A 15,935-nucleotide genomic window follows, 5' to 3' on the forward strand; every position below is an offset into this window, starting at 1 on the left:
TGATATACAACCCTCTCTTTCTTCATTTAATTCTATGCCACATCATCGAAATTGCCTAGTTGGTATGCATGATACTACCTATGAAACTATCATTACGGGCAGCCTAAGGAGGACCGCTCCGGTTTCTTCTTCTCCTTCAATCTGCTTACACCTAGGTCACGCTGCACCTTTTAATGTGACTTACGAACAAATACAATAGATACAATAGAGTTGAATCAGCTGGCTATAAAAAATAAAATAATATATTTGTATTTAGTTGGAAGAAGGAAAAGAGGAGAGAGAAGGTAAGTGAGCTCCTAGTTAAGAGCCAGCTTTAGGGCGTGCTCCTAGGCACTTTGTGAAAGAGAAAGATGGATCATATAATAAAAAGTACTACCTCCGTCACGGTTTAGAAGGCACGGTTAAGTTTGCGTGCATTTCCACAACACACAAGGTTTAAGGCGTATTGCATTTACTCCTAGCAGCTAATTAATACTTCATTGTACAATTTTTATATGCATGTGTAGTGTGAATGCTATTTTTCAACTCATTTTACAGCCAATCAATTACCGCCTAGGTCCTAGAGAATTTTCATGCACGCCTTCTAAACCGTGACGGATGGAGTAGTACACTTTTATAATCAACTATTGTACATGTTGGCTATAAGATTAGCTATAGGTGACATGACAATGCATTATAGCCAGCAACTGGCTATACTATTAACCATGCTCTAAAGCATGGTTAATAATATAGTCAAGAATTGACTATAAAGAGTTACCATGTCATCTAAGAGTCAACCTAGTTGATTCATCTTACAATTTCACAAAGTTTTAGACCTCATGCTGCAGCTGGCTACTTTTCTTCCCTTTTCTCTAACAAAGCAACATATAATATTTATTTTTTATAGCCTCCTTATGTCATCTTATTATACTTATACTTGCCTAGTTATATTGAAGAATAAACTAAACTAGTAATATGCATATATTACTAGCACTAGTGGGGACGGGGCCTTTAGCCCCGGCCCGTAAGGGGCTTTAGTCCCGGTTCACCAACCGGGACTAAAGGGGCGGGACTAAAGGCCTAACCTTTAGTCCCGGCCCTGTTACAAGCCGGGTCTAAAGGTGCTCCACGTGGGCGCCTCGTAGCGCCCCAGGGGCAGGACCTTTAGTCCCGGTTCGTTACACGGGCCGGGACTAAAGAGTTTCAGATTTTGCTTATTTTCGGGTTTTTTTAATGAAATTATATTTGGGTTTTAGGGTTTAGGTGTTCGGGAGATTAACGTGATGCCTCGTTTGGTGTTCGGGAATTAGTTTTCATATAATTTAAATAGAAATAATTATGCATATATATAAGGTTAACTTATCTTACAAGCGAGCATATATATACAATTATATGGAGATCTGGATTATCGGGACTAGAGCCCGTCTATTCGATTACATGGACGAACATTAGTAATGGCCCCTAGCTACACTAAATCGTCCTTTGTCATCTATAGCTTCCGTCCTCAGAAAGGTCGCAAGCTCCTCTGCAACAGCAATCGGGCGTTGCTCTGGTAGGACCTTCATCGTCATGGTTGTGTGCTATATAAGAAGAGGAGATGAATATGAATATCAATCATGATAACAAAGAATGACGGGCAAAAATAGAGGTGTGAATGTTCATTGCTTACGTCGAATCTGTGATCCTTGTGCTCACAGGTAAACGTGCGAATGGTCTCGCAAACATAGTATCCGCATAGATGCGTTCCCCATGGCTGCTGGTCGCACTTTACGAGAATAAAATATATATAATCAAAATAATAATCTAGCATCATAAATGTATTGAAAATAGAAGTATATCATACTACTACTTACCTGAGACGCTCTAAAGGTTAGCTTCTCATGCTCGATACCGGGAGTCACGCACTTGAACCGCTTCCAAACCCTGCCCGGCAAGGATAATGGTTTGCTAAGTTTTTCATTAATTGATATATCAGAAAATCATCGAAAGAGACCGATAGAGCGCAAGAATGATTGAAATTACCCTTGGAGCATGTCCTGTAGGCTTTGGAACTGTTCCAAGGGTCTCGATAATGGGTCGAAGGCATCAACTCTTCCCTTATCAATTTGAATGTCCAACAGAATCCAATGGAAGCTGCACATGTATATATATATATGTGTGTGTGTGTGTGTGTGTGTGTGTGTGTGTGTGTGTGTGTGTGTGTGTCAGTAACTTATCAATTACACTTATAAGTGAATGGACACAACAGAGTAAAGACCCTCACCTGAAGTTGTATGGAAACAGTACGTGGTCACATAAATTTTGATCTGTTAGAAACCTTAGAAGGTTTTCCTCCGTCTCCTTGGGATAATTAGTTAGCGTCGCTATATATATTTTATCTGGGTCAATAAACCCAATATTTAGGATGCTCTTACTTTTACAATCCAGAATCTTCATTCTGCATAATAGAGTACAAGTTATATATAGACAATGAATTGAAATAACTAAACAAGTTATATGTAGACAACGAATTGAAAAACTTACAGACAATAGCAACTCATAAGCGATTTGTCGAGGGCGTCGCCATTGTACATCTGGAAGAGTTCATCAAAGTCGATATGGATTTGTTCAGGGCGGCCGTAGTACTCCCGTGGGACACTCAGCACGATCATCGTTCTCCCATTCTTTGATTCACTTAAGTACCATTGATGCAAGTAACGCATATTTGTTGGGAGATCATCTTTGCTGACCAAAGGCTCACCCATGACAAACTGTGGCTTAGGGGCTACCACAGCCTTGGGTATCCTGTCGTCTTGGGAAGCCAGCAAATCTTCAACCGAGACAACACATGCAGCCGCCAACTCCTTTTCTCTTTCAAAAGCTAGCCCCTACACCGGAGGGGGAACATTCTCGGTTAACACCTTGAGGGGTGGGATTGACTGTTTGGCCTGTTGTCCAAGCTGAGGAACGTCTGATTTTTTCTTGCTTGTAGTTGAACTTGATTTGCTCCCACTTGCACTTGCACGTGATCTGCTCTTTTTCACTTCCTTCTGCAATGTGCGTGTATAGTCATCAGGCTTATGGTCTAAGTCATACTGTGATGGAAGGGTCGTGAAGTATTTTGCAAATGCTATTTGCTTCTCGGTGTATTCCGGGCGGGGCTCGGGTTCCTTCTTTTTCATCTGCGCATCATGATGTTCCTTTGCTATCCTGGCGTTTTCCTCGGGGGTACGATCATAAGGTCTGATAGGAAGATTAGCATGACGTACCTTTGGGAGGGGCGACCGTTTGCGCTTTGGGGGTGCTATGTGGCTTAGGAATCGTCGGCGGAGCATTCTTGGTGGCACGCTCCCGCTTAGTATCCGGAGCGGGCGGCGGCGGAGACGGACGACCCAAGTCCGGCGGCGGTGATCGAGATGGACTCGTGTTGTGCTGGCCGACGTCATGTGGAGGGCTTGCACGTGATCTGCTCTTTTTCACTTCCTTCTGCAATGTGCGTGTATAGTCATCAGGCTTATGGTGTAAGTCATACTGTGATGGAAGGGTCGTGAAGTATTTTGCAAATGCTATTTGCTTCTCGGTGTATTCCGGGCGGGGCTCGGGTTCCTTCTTTTTCATCTGCGCATCATTATGTTCCTTTGCTATCCTGGCGTTTTCCTCGGGGGTACGATCATAAGGTCTGATAGGAAGATTAGCATGACGTACCTTTGGGAGGGGTGACCGTTTGCGCTTTGGGATGCTCTGTGGCTTAGGAATCGTCGGCGAAGCGTTCTTGGTGGCACGCTCCCGCTTTGTATCCGGAGCGGGCGGCGGCGGAGACGGACGACCCAAGTCCGGCGGCGGTGATCGAGATGGACTCGTGTTGTGCTGGCCGACGTCATGTGGAGGGCTTGGAGGTAATGGAGGTGTAGGTGACCTGCGATGACTCGAAGGCGGTGTTGTCCTTGGGGCCGAGCCTGGAAGCTGGATGTAGTTCTTGTCCCATAGGATGACTCCACCCAGTACTTCTCCGAGTGTCCTCTCATCTTCGGGTCCAGGTATGTCGAGCTCCATATCATTAAACCCCGTCATGATTTCATCCACCCCGACTTTAGCAAAGCCAGCTGGAATCTCACGGCCATGCCAGCGTGCATCAGGGCCAGAAGGTAAAGCTTGTCCGACAGCCACCTTCATGGATATGTTCCAGAATTTCTGATGGAGTTCACATGATGTTGACTCCTTGATTCCATCCACGGGGTAGCCGGGACCGCCCTCTATCATTCTTCGTTCATCGTCGGGCGGGGCCTCAGATTCAGCCACTCTGCTTTTCCGCTTAGATGGGGCGCCGGTAATGTCAAGTGCAGGATCTTCCCGGCGCGGTACTCCTCTAAGCTCATCAATCTGCTTCTCTTGCTCGTTAATCCTGGCAAGCAACTGGTTGAACTTGTCATTCTCCTCATCCTGCTGCCGCTTCTTTGCTCTCTCTCGGCTTCTGTAAGTGTCTTGGTCTCTGGCAAACCCAAGCCACCATGGGTAAGAAGGACCGAAGCCTCGCGTTCGTCCTCCATGTTCGTCATTGCCGAGGACCAGTGTGAGCAAATCTTTATCTCTATCCGCAGTGAACTTTCTTTGTCCCTCCTTAATTTCTTTCACTATCCTTTTCCAATTCTCCGTGGGTATCCTAAGATCGTCATTGCAGATGAGGTCCCCAGTTGTTTCGTCGTACTACCCACCATGTGCAAGGAACCAATTTCTTGCTCTCAATTCCCACTCATCACGGAGTGGTTCAAGTACGATGCCTTTATCTATCAGATCTTGCTCTTTCTTATCCCACTTTGGGATGGTAGTCTCATAGCCCCCTGGCCCCAGCTTGTGGTGATATTTCTTCTTGTCGGCATTTATCTTGTTCTTTTCTGATAATGCCTGGGCATCTTCTGACTCCTTGTACTCTTGAAATTCCTTCCAGTGATTCGCCTTCTTGGCTAGATACCCCTCGAATACTGGCACTTTCTTTGTCTTCAGATAGATTTTCCATAGCTTCTTCTTCCAGCTACGGAACAGTTCGGCCATCTTCTTTAGAGTCCACTCCTTGACTTTGGCCCTCAGTTTGTCCGCGGCGTCTTCATTCTCACATTCTGGCAGGTTGAAATGTGACATGAGATCATTCCAAAGATTATCTTTATACCTTTCGGCAACATAGTCACTATTGGCTGCCCCTTTGCGCTTGTTCCACTCCCGAACACTGATCGGGACGTGATCCCTAACGAGAACTCCGCATTGCTTCTTGAATGTGTCAGCAGCATTCTTAGGAAGCTTGGGTTCGCCCGTAGGCATTATCACCTCAAAGGTGTAATGCGTCCGTGCATCCAACTTTCTAGTCGGGCCTCGTTTCGTAGATTTGCTCGATGTGGAGGCCTAAGAGGGAGAAACATTCGTCAAATGAATGTATATGTATACAATATAGAGCTATCTCCAATATTTTTCACATATTACAAGTGATTGTCGAACTTCATATGTATACCTCGCCGGACTTTATTATTTCTTCACCGGCTTCTCCATCAGTGGAGCTATCACCTTCTCCGTCATTGGACCTATCTCCTGCCCCATCGGCTTCATCTTCGTGTCGCTCGACCTCCATTCCATATCCAGAGTCGTTTAGATATGACGTCGGAGATTCAGCTGGTTCAACGTCGGGGCCGTCTTTGATTATATCTTCGAGAAGTTCTTCCTCTTCGAGGTTCCTGATATGTGGATCCATAGTTCTGCAAAGAACGGACATTTGATTAACTAATAAACTAACAAACTATATAAGAGGGGTTGGAAACTTCGAAGTGTCGATTTATATAGGAAGACCTTTAGTCCCGGGTCTTGGCTAGAACCTAAACTCTAAAATACCAGCCGGGCGGAGCCCAGTCCCGGACACTTAAGCATATACAATGGCAAAATTAAACTAGTTATATTAATTTTCTTTCTAAAAATAAACTATTAACACTTAAGCATATACAATAGCAAAATTAAACTATTAACACTTAAGCATATACAATAGCAAAATTAAGCAATAATCTAAGAAACACTATTAACACTTAAGCATATACACTATACAATAGCAAAATTAAATGACATAAAAATTATTTCTTCTTCTTGTAACCCTAAACTAATTTTTCCTCTTCTTCTATTTCTCCTCTTCTTCTACTTCTACTTCTCCTCTTCTTCTACTACTTCTCCTCTCCTCTTCTTATATTTTTCCTCTTCTTCTCCTCTCCTCCTCTTCTTATTTTCCTTTTTCTTCTTTTCTTCTCCTCCTCTTCTTATTTCCCTTTTTCCTAATTCTACATATTACTAACCCTAATAATCTAGCACAAACCTAATAACAATAGGAATTAAATGACAAAAAAATCTTTTTCTTCTTTTCTTCCCTTTTTCTTCCTTTCTTCTCCTTTTTCTTCCTTTCTTCTCCTTTTCTTCCTTTCTTCCCTTTTTCTTCTTTTCTTCTCCTTTTTCTTCTTTTCTTCTCCTTTTTCTTCCTTTCTTCTCCTTTTTCTTCCTTTCTTCCCCTTTTTCTTCCTTTCTTCCCCTTTTTCTTCCTTTCTTCTTTTTCTTCCTTTCTTCTCCTTTTTCTTCCTTTCTTCTCCTTTTTCTTCCTTTCTTCTCCATTTTTCTTCTTCTCTTCTCCTTTTTCTTCTTTGCTTGTGCTGGCCGGAGTGTTGGGGATGAGAGGGCGTGGGGCTTACTGGCCGCAGGTGTCGACGGCGCGCGGCGAGGAGGATGGCGGCGCACGGCGATGAGGAGGGCGGCGCGCGGCGAGGAGGGCGGCGTGCGGCGAGGAGGGCGGCGCGCGGCGAGGAGGACGGTGGCGGCGAGCAGGACGACGGCGACGGCGAGGAGGACGGCAGGCGGCGGCGAGCAGGAGGGCGGGCAGCCTGACGGCGTCGTCGAGTTCGTCGCTAGCTGTGCCGCGCCGGGCAGGAGAACGAGAGGAAGAAGAAGAGAAATGGACGATTTGGGTTCGAAATTTTCTAACTCCCGCTTATACAGGTGGATCTTTAGTCCCGGTTCGGGGCTCGATCCAGGACTAAAGACCCCTTTAGTCCCGGGTGGAGCCACGACCCGGGACTGAAGGCCCTTTTTCGGCAGACCAAAAGGTGGGAAGCAGGGGGCCTTAGTCCCGGGGCGTGGCTCGAACCGGGACTAAAGACCCCCTTTAGTCCCGGGTGGAGCCACGACCCGGGACTAACGGCCCTTTTTCGGCAGACCAGAAGGCGGGAAGCAGGGGCCTTTAGTCCCGGGGCGTGACAAGAACCGGGACTAAAGTGTTGCCTATATAAACCATCGCCCCTGCCCACCATATCCCCTGTTTTTTGGTTGTTGAAGTGTGACCATGCCATGCTCTTGCCACTCTAGTTCATGCACATGACGTGTTTGATGAAATGCCCGAGCCACTCTACTTAAGCTTTCTCCTCTCCAAGCTCGACCTCCAAGCACCATTTTCCTTAATATTTGTCTAGGTTTGGCCGTGCACCAACTGCACAAGTGTTTTAAAAGGTTAGCTACTTCATCCTTTCATTTGTCACTGCTAGTGTAGCTCATTTCAAATGCTCAGATTAACTTCTTAGAGTCTGCACATGCGTAGGGTGTCGTCCCGTGCCCGTCCTCACCATTGTCGATCGCCCCGTCTTCGCTTCTTAGAGTTTTCACTTTGAAGGGCGGAATTTCATGAAACTTATTATAATCTTCTGACATGTCTGTCTTGTCATCTACTCCCACGATGTTTCTTTTCCCTGAAAGAACTATGTGGCGTTTTGGCTCATCGGACAATATCTTCTTTTGCTGATTTCTTTTTCTCGTCTTTGTAGACATGTCCTTCACATAGAAAACCTGAGCGACATCATTGGCTAGGACAAATGGTTCGTCCATGTACGCAAGGTTGTTGAGATCCACTGTTGTCATGTCGTACTTTTGGTCTACAACTACCCCGCCTCCTGTCAGCTTCACCCATTTGCACCGAAACAAAGGGATCTTAAAAGTAGGTCCATAGTCAAGTTCCCATATCTCCTCTATGTACCCGTAATATGTTTCCAAACAGTGCCCATTCTCGTCTGTTGCATCAAAGCGGACACCACTATTTTGGTTGGTGCTCTTTTTATCTTGCGCAACCGTGTAAAATGTATTCCCATTTATCTCATACCCTTGGAAAGTACATATAGTCGAAGATGGTGGCCTGGCCAAACAGTACAACTCATCTCCAACGGTGTCGTCATTCATGAGATGTGCCTGCAACCAACTGCCGAAAGTCTTCTCGTGTTCCCCTTTAATCCAAGAGTCAGCCTTCCCCGGGTTTTCGGAGCATAGAATATTCTTGTGTCTCACGATATACGGAGCCACCACGGTGGAATTGTGTAGAACTGTGTAGTGTGCTTGAGAGAAAGAATGCCCGTCCATACATACTTTTGCTTTACTTCCTAGTGTGCCTTTTCCTGTCAGCCTACCCTCATACCTAGATTCAGGAACACCAATCGGCTTAAGGACAGGAAGAAAGTCCACACAAAACTCAATGACCTCCTCTATTCCATAGCCCTTGGAGATGCTTCCTTCTGGCCTAGCACGGTTACGAACATATTTCTTTAAGACTCCCATGAACCTCTCGAAGGGGAACATATTGTGTAGAAACACAGGACCGAGAATTCTAATCTCTTCGACTAGGTGAACTAGGAGGTGTGTCATTATATTGAAGAAGGATGGCGGGAACAACAACTCAAAGCTAACCAGACATTGGACCACATCAATCTGTAACCCTCATAGACTTTCTCGATCGATTACCTTCTGAGAAATTGCATTGAGGAATGCACATACCTTCACAATTGCCAGGCGAACATTTTCCGGTAGAATTCCCCTCAACACAACCGGAAGCAATTGCGTCATAAGCATGTGGCAGTCATGAGACTTTAGGTTTTGGAATTTTTTGTCTTTCATATTTACGATTCCCTTTATATTCGACGAGAAGCCAGTCGGGACCTTCATACTGAAAAGGACTTCAAAGAAGATTTCCTTCTCTTCCTTAGTAAGAGCGTAGCTGGCACGCCATTGAAACTGCCCTGGATGCATGCCATCTCTTCCTTTATGACGTTCCTGGTCCTCCCGTGCTTCCGGTGTATCTTTTGACTTCCCATACAAGCCCAGGAAGCCTAGAATATTCACGCAGAGATTCTTCGTCAGGTGCATCACGTCGATTGCCGAGCGGACCTCATGGACTTCCCAGTAGGGTAGCTCCCAAAATATATATTTCTTCTTCCACATGGGTACGCGCTTATCAGGGCCGTTAGGAACAGGTTGGCTGCCAGGACCCTTTCCAAAGATTACTTTTAAATCTTTGACCATATTAAATACTTCAGCACCAGTACGGATGACAGGCTTGCCCCGGGGTTCTGCCTTGCCATTAAAATGCTTGCCTTTTTTCTTTAAGGGATGCTTGGGCGGAAGAAAACGACGATTGTACGGATACACATTCTTCCTACATTTGTCCAGATATATACTTTCTGTCTGATCCAAACAGTGTGTGCATGCATTGTATCCCTTGTTTGACTGTCCTGAAATGTTACTAAGAGCAAGCCAATCATTGATGGTTACGAAAAGCAACGCTCGAAGGTCAAATTCCTCTTGTTTGTGCTCGTCCCACACACGTACACCTGGTTCGGCCCACAGCTGTAAAAGTTCATCAACTAATGGCCTTAGGTACACATCAATATCGTTGCCGGGTTGCTTTGGACCTTGGATAAGCACTGGCATCATAATGAACTTCCGCTTCATGCACAACCAAGGAGTAAGGTTGTAGATACATAGAGTAACGGGCCAGGTGCTGTGACTGCAACTCTGCTCCCCAAAAGGATTCATGCCATCTGTACTCAGACCTAACCATAAGTTCCTTGCGTCAGCTGCAAATCTCGGGAACTCTCTCTCGATTTTTCTCCACTGCCGACCATCAGCGGTGTGCCTCAACTTATCGTCTTTCATACGATCTTCCATGTGCCATCGCAACAACTTCACATGATCTTTATTTCTGAACAAACGTTTCAACCGTGGTATTATAGGAGCATACCACATCACCTTGGCAGGAACCCTCTTCCTGGGTGGCTTGCCCTCAATATCACCAGGGTCATCTTTTCTGATCTTATACCGCAATGCAGTGCATACCGGGCATTTATCCATATTCTCGTACTTCTCACCGCGGTAGAGGATGCAGTCATTAGGGCATGCATGTATCTTCTGCACGTCTAATCCTAGAGGGCAGACAAGCTTCTTTGCTTCATACGTGCTGGCGGGCAATTCGTTCTTTCTTGGAAGCATCTTCTTCATCAGTACCAGCAACTTTTCGAATGACGAGTCACTCACACCGGTCTCTGCCTTCCACTTCAGCAATTCCAGTGTGCTACCCAGCTTCTTCTGGCCATCTTCACAAGTTGGGTACAACAATTTGTTGTGGTCCTGTAACATCTGCTCGAACTGCAACCTCTCCTTTTCTGTGTCGCAACCTCGCCGTGCATCAGAAATGACCCGGCCAAGATCATCAGCGGGCTCATCTGGTTCCCGTTCTTCATCCTGATCTTCTTCTTCATTGTCTTCCATTGCGGTATCAGCATACTCAGGGAACATAGATCGGTAGTTGTCATCATCGTTCTCTTCTTCTTCATCGTCGTCTTCCATCATAACCCCTCTTTCTCCGTGCTTGGTCCAAACATTATAGCCCAACATAAAACCGGGCCGAAGCAGGTGGCTCTGAATGACTCTTGAGGAAGTGTAAACCTTCTCATTCCAACATTCAACACATGGACAAAACATATAGCCACCACCATGCTTGTTCGCATCGGCTGCATCTCGAAAAGAATGCACGCCTTCTCTGTAAGCGGCTGTGCGTCGATCACCGTACATCCATGGATGGCTCATCTGTGTTATACGACAGTTTATCAAATACAATCACGATCCTAAAAATTAGTACTGCACGGTCTAAACGAGGAAATATAGTTGCTAACCTTTTAGAATAAGTAGAAATAAAGAGGAAGAGGTTTAAGCGTGGCTCAGGCATCTCGTATCGTAGTTGCGTTCGGTGAACTAAAGCGGCATCGCTCTAACACACATTTCAACAAACACCTCTAGTGCATCAAAAAAAGTGGAGAGCTAGCACCCACCCACAATCCTCCATCCAAGAAAAATGCAAGGATGAGGGGAGAGGGGGGCTGTGCTATATATAGGCAGAGGACTTTAGTCCCGGTTTGAGACACAAACCGGGACTAAAGGTGGCGCACATGCGGGCTGCCCACCGCGTAGCCCTTTAGTCCCGGTTTGAGACACGAACCGGGACTAAAGGCTCCTTACGGGACGGGACTAAAGCCTCGAGGGAGGCATTGAGAATTGGGGCGACGTGGTCGGGCCTTTAGTCCCGGCCCAGAGGCAGGCCGGGACTAAAGGGTCCCGGCCAAAGGCCCGTTTTCCACTAGTGTAGTCTATATTACTATTTTCATAATGGATAGTGTCATAGATGTGATTGTGGTACACCATAGATGACTTCATTTATTAATTTACAGAGTTATTTTGTATTGAAAAGTGTTATGTGTTGATAACATATTGAGAACCACTATGCATCACACGTCTAATGCTTGATGCCTTGCATCCATCATACTGGCTACTTGCCGTTGGATTTGTGAGGCGTCTAATGCATGATTTTTTTATGAATAACCCTGATGCATGAATAGAATGGTGAAAGCACATATGCTCCCTTGGTGATTTTGATAATTCATGACAACATACATTGCCTCTTGGACTAACACTTTTACCTAGATATTTCAGGTTTTGTCCATGAAGAACTATGGCTTAAGGTTCATGTGGAGGTGCCCGTGGATGCAAGAAAGGAATAATATTGGCCTAAGCTTCAAGCTAGAAGACTCTTTATTTTATATTTGTAAAAAAATCACTTTTGAGTCCATAGGAAAGCCAATACTATTAAAAGGGGGTGAGGTAGTAAAATGAACTGATTGCTCAAATGCTCAAAGTTAGCCACCAAAACACTCGGTCATTTTTCCCCCACACATCCACTCTCTCAAGTTCCACATACACAAATTCAGTGTCACCAACATTGCCACATCGAACCCACCGAGTTTGAACCTAAGACTGAACCATAGCCATTCCCACCAAATCGGTGCAACCAAAACTGCATCGGTGCTACCGAGTTTCGTGTGACCAACATTCTATTACCAAGATACACAAAATCTGAATTTCCGAGTTTGAGTATCGGTGCCACTGAGCTTGGCCATGTGATTGTTAGTCACCTTTTTGGTGCCACCGAGTTCTATATATCGGTCTCACCGAGATTCAAAAGTTCACACTTTTAGTACTAGTCAGTACCACCGAGTTGTCCACTTTGGTGTCACCGAGTTTGCACTTTTGTGTCTAACGGTTGGATTTTGGTTGCTGCCTATATATACCCCTTCACCCACCTCTCATTCGTGGGAGAAGCACTCAGGACATGCACTTCATTTCCAGATCCATTTGAGAGAGAACCACCTACTCATGTGTTGAGACCAAGATATTCCAATCCAATCATTTGAATCTTGATCTCTAGCCTCCTCAAACCGCTTTCCACCAAATCAACCTCTCCTACCCATGCATATTCTGTGAGAGAGAGATTTCTGTTGAGGAGACTATCTTTAGAAGCACAAGAGCAAGGAGTTCATTGATCTACCCCATCTATTACCTTTTGGAGGGTGGTGCCTCCTAGATTGGTTAGGTGTCACTTGGGAGCCTCCTACTTTGTGTTGTGGAGTTGAACCAAGATGATTGTAAGGGCAAGGAGATCGCCTAATTTGTGAAGATCTATTGTGAGTAAAGCTAGTCCTCCATGGAAGGAAGCCGTGGTGGGATAGACAAGGCCGCTTCTTTGTGGACCCTCCGTGGGTGGAGCCCTCCGCAGACTCTCGCAGCCGTTACCCTCCGTGGGTTGAAGTCTCTGTCGTATTTTGGGCTCCGCGAAACCCTAAGGATTCGAACACAGGGGCGTGTATGAAAGATCTCTCCCTGCTTGGCCTTGCCTAGCTCGCTACTCGATGGAAAGGATGAAGGACTCACTCGATGGTGAGGGAAACATAGAACACAACAGTTTACCCAGGTTCGGGCCGCAGCGAAGCGTAAAACCCTACTCCTGCTTTTGGTGGATTGCCTCTCGCAGAGGTTGGTGGATGAACTAGTACAGTGCTCTCGAGCCTCCGGGGGTTTGGTGCCTTTTTGTGTTTCTATCTCGGTCAGAATGAACCCCCCCACCAAGTATCTTGTCCTCTCTATTTATAGTGGAGGCCTAGGTCCTCTTCCCTAATAGCTTCGGCGGGAAGGGATCCCACAATGGCCAATTTCGAAGGGGGACAAGGGAACATGCTTCCCCTGTCAAAAGTAGTCTTCGCCTACAAAGTAGCTACCAGCGCTGCACAGGTGGGCACAGGGGAGACGCCCGTCCTGCCGGCGGGCGGCCATGGTCGTGTTGCACCAGAAGGGAAACCTTTTGAAGACGCCTTGGGAACTAGCGTTCGGCTTTTCCCTCTTTGCACCAAAGGAGAAACTTGTAGCGACCCGACTCAAAACGAGTCAAGCCTCTGTGTATCTGTGCCATCCCTGGATCAGTATGCTGGCACACACAGTACATCAATGTATATATCAAAGTGCAATCACATGTAAATAGCGTAAAACTGATATATACCTTAATTATTTCAGCAGAAGTAGTCAAGGGAGTGGAGTCCCAATAAACACCAACGACAAGTTGAGTGTAGACCGTAACCCTGAATCGTACTCTTACTCGTCGAAGAAAAATATCTGCAACATAAGACGTTGCAGCCGTGTAGGTCAGCATATTGAATATGCCGGCAAGTCACATAAGAGAGGGGTAAAATGTCATCTATACTATATGCATATATGGCAGGTGGGGTTGTAAGTTTTAGCGTAAAGCAAAATTTTCTCCTACAACAAGAGGGGCTAAAAGCAAAATATTACTACAAAGGTTGGTTGTTAACGAGATGGTTCCGCCAACCAGTTCTCGTACCCGAGTTGTCAATAATTACCCTCATCAAATGTATATAATGGTGTTGAGAAATCCAGATAACTTCAGTTCCTTTGGCTCAAGTTGTCCATGACCGTGGACACGGCTAATCGATTAGGTTTGAGTACTCTGCAGAGTTTTGCACACGTTCACCACAACATTTGATCGCCTCATAGTATGTCCTCGCACTTCAGGGTGTTTGAAGACCGGATGATTAAAACATGGTCTTTCAACGGGTCCCTCTGAATCCCTGTCGGTGCCCATCCATTCCTACCGTTCTTCTACATCTGCTAGCACCGCCTGTCCAGAGTCGCCGCGTTGTCCAACCAAGCCAGAGCCCATAATGACTTGTGGCTGTGCACGTAAGCCTCGGGTCTTGAAAATATCCATCCGTCTCTTTGAGCCTGGGTGAAGCTTTCCGCAGGATGTCATGGCCTCTCCAGCATCCCGGGTCATCCACTGGGTTCTCAAGGGAGCCGATCAACCGTCCTTCATCCAGAGTTGCATTGCGTCCGAGGTCTTGAAAATCTTGTCTTAACCGGTCTTGATTATTTAATTAACCTCGCATCACTCGTGTTATGCACTCAACCAAAATCCGGTCTACTCAAGCATAGCAATATGAAATTTGTCGTCCCGGGGCCAAGTATCGGGGTTGTTGTGTGCCTACCACATGATACTACAATCTATACTATAATTTCCAAGTACCTAAGCAGCATGCAATTGGGCATAGGATGGTAGAACTACGATGCATAAAACATAGGTGATAGTATGATCAAAGTGACTTGCCTGGTATTACTTGATGAAGATAGTCGCTCTCAAAATCCTGATAATTCTACTCGCCACACTCCGAGCAATCTATCGTAAACAAATAGCATTCAATAAACATTCATGCCAAAAAGGAAGAACCAAGAGAACATAAGAACAAAGCATGTCTTGGTACAAAATAACAACGTACTAAGGTTTATTAAAAAAATATAGGGCCTTATGGTGTTGTAAAAGGTATGATGAAAGGGGTCAACTCAAAAGAGTCAAAGGATGATCAACTATCGCTATATAAGCTCGACTTGCATACACTATGGGAGATGATCAAAAATATTGGGAGAACAACATGAATGTTGTTTGACAAATAGTATAAGGCATAAGAATTTATTTGTAGAAAGAATTTCTTGAAATGGAGCACTACAACGCAAGTTATAGCGAATTGAAGTATGAATTAAATTTGCATTAAAAAGGTCAAGAGAAGTTGAACTGAAGCACGATGGTTATGTACAAAAATATATGACATGAGTGTTTCGGGGTGAAATGGATCAATTGAAAAGGTGGTACGATTTGCAAGATAAGATCAAATGAATGTTCGAATACAAATTTGAATCGCTCAAATTTGTAAGGTTCAAAGGTCGAAACTAATGATGCTATTGAATATAGTAGATCAATATGAGCGTGTAGAAAAAAGAATTACTAGATTTGAAATAGCGGATCAAAAGATACAAATACTTCAATATAATATTTAATCGGCTTAGAGCAATTGATCAAAATTATAAGTTGAAAAGTTAAAACTAATGATACAAACAGGAAGATTACTTTGATACGAATCCGACGCAATTGGATTCATCTAAAACGGAGCTACGGATAAAAAGATATGATCAAAAGAAGTTTGAATATGAATATGAACAAATTTCGAAATTTGAAAATTTCAAAAATTTGATATGATAGGTTCACATGATAGGTGGGATCAAGACGAAACTCTAGGCGTTGGTTTCATCTAATTCGGATAAACGAGCAAAAAGTTATGGCTATTTGAAAAATCAGTGCCAAGCTGTTTTACGGAAGAAAAGTGCTATGTCTAAAAGAATTCTAGTACTAATGTGTAAATACGAAGACTAATTAATATATTTAATTACTCTACCGATACTACTGTAGGAATATT

Source organism: Hordeum vulgare, chromosome 7H, assembly GCF_904849725.1.
Source record: "Hordeum vulgare subsp. vulgare chromosome 7H, MorexV3_pseudomolecules_assembly, whole genome shotgun sequence".
Taxonomy (NCBI): Eukaryota; Viridiplantae; Streptophyta; class Magnoliopsida; order Poales; family Poaceae; genus Hordeum; species Hordeum vulgare.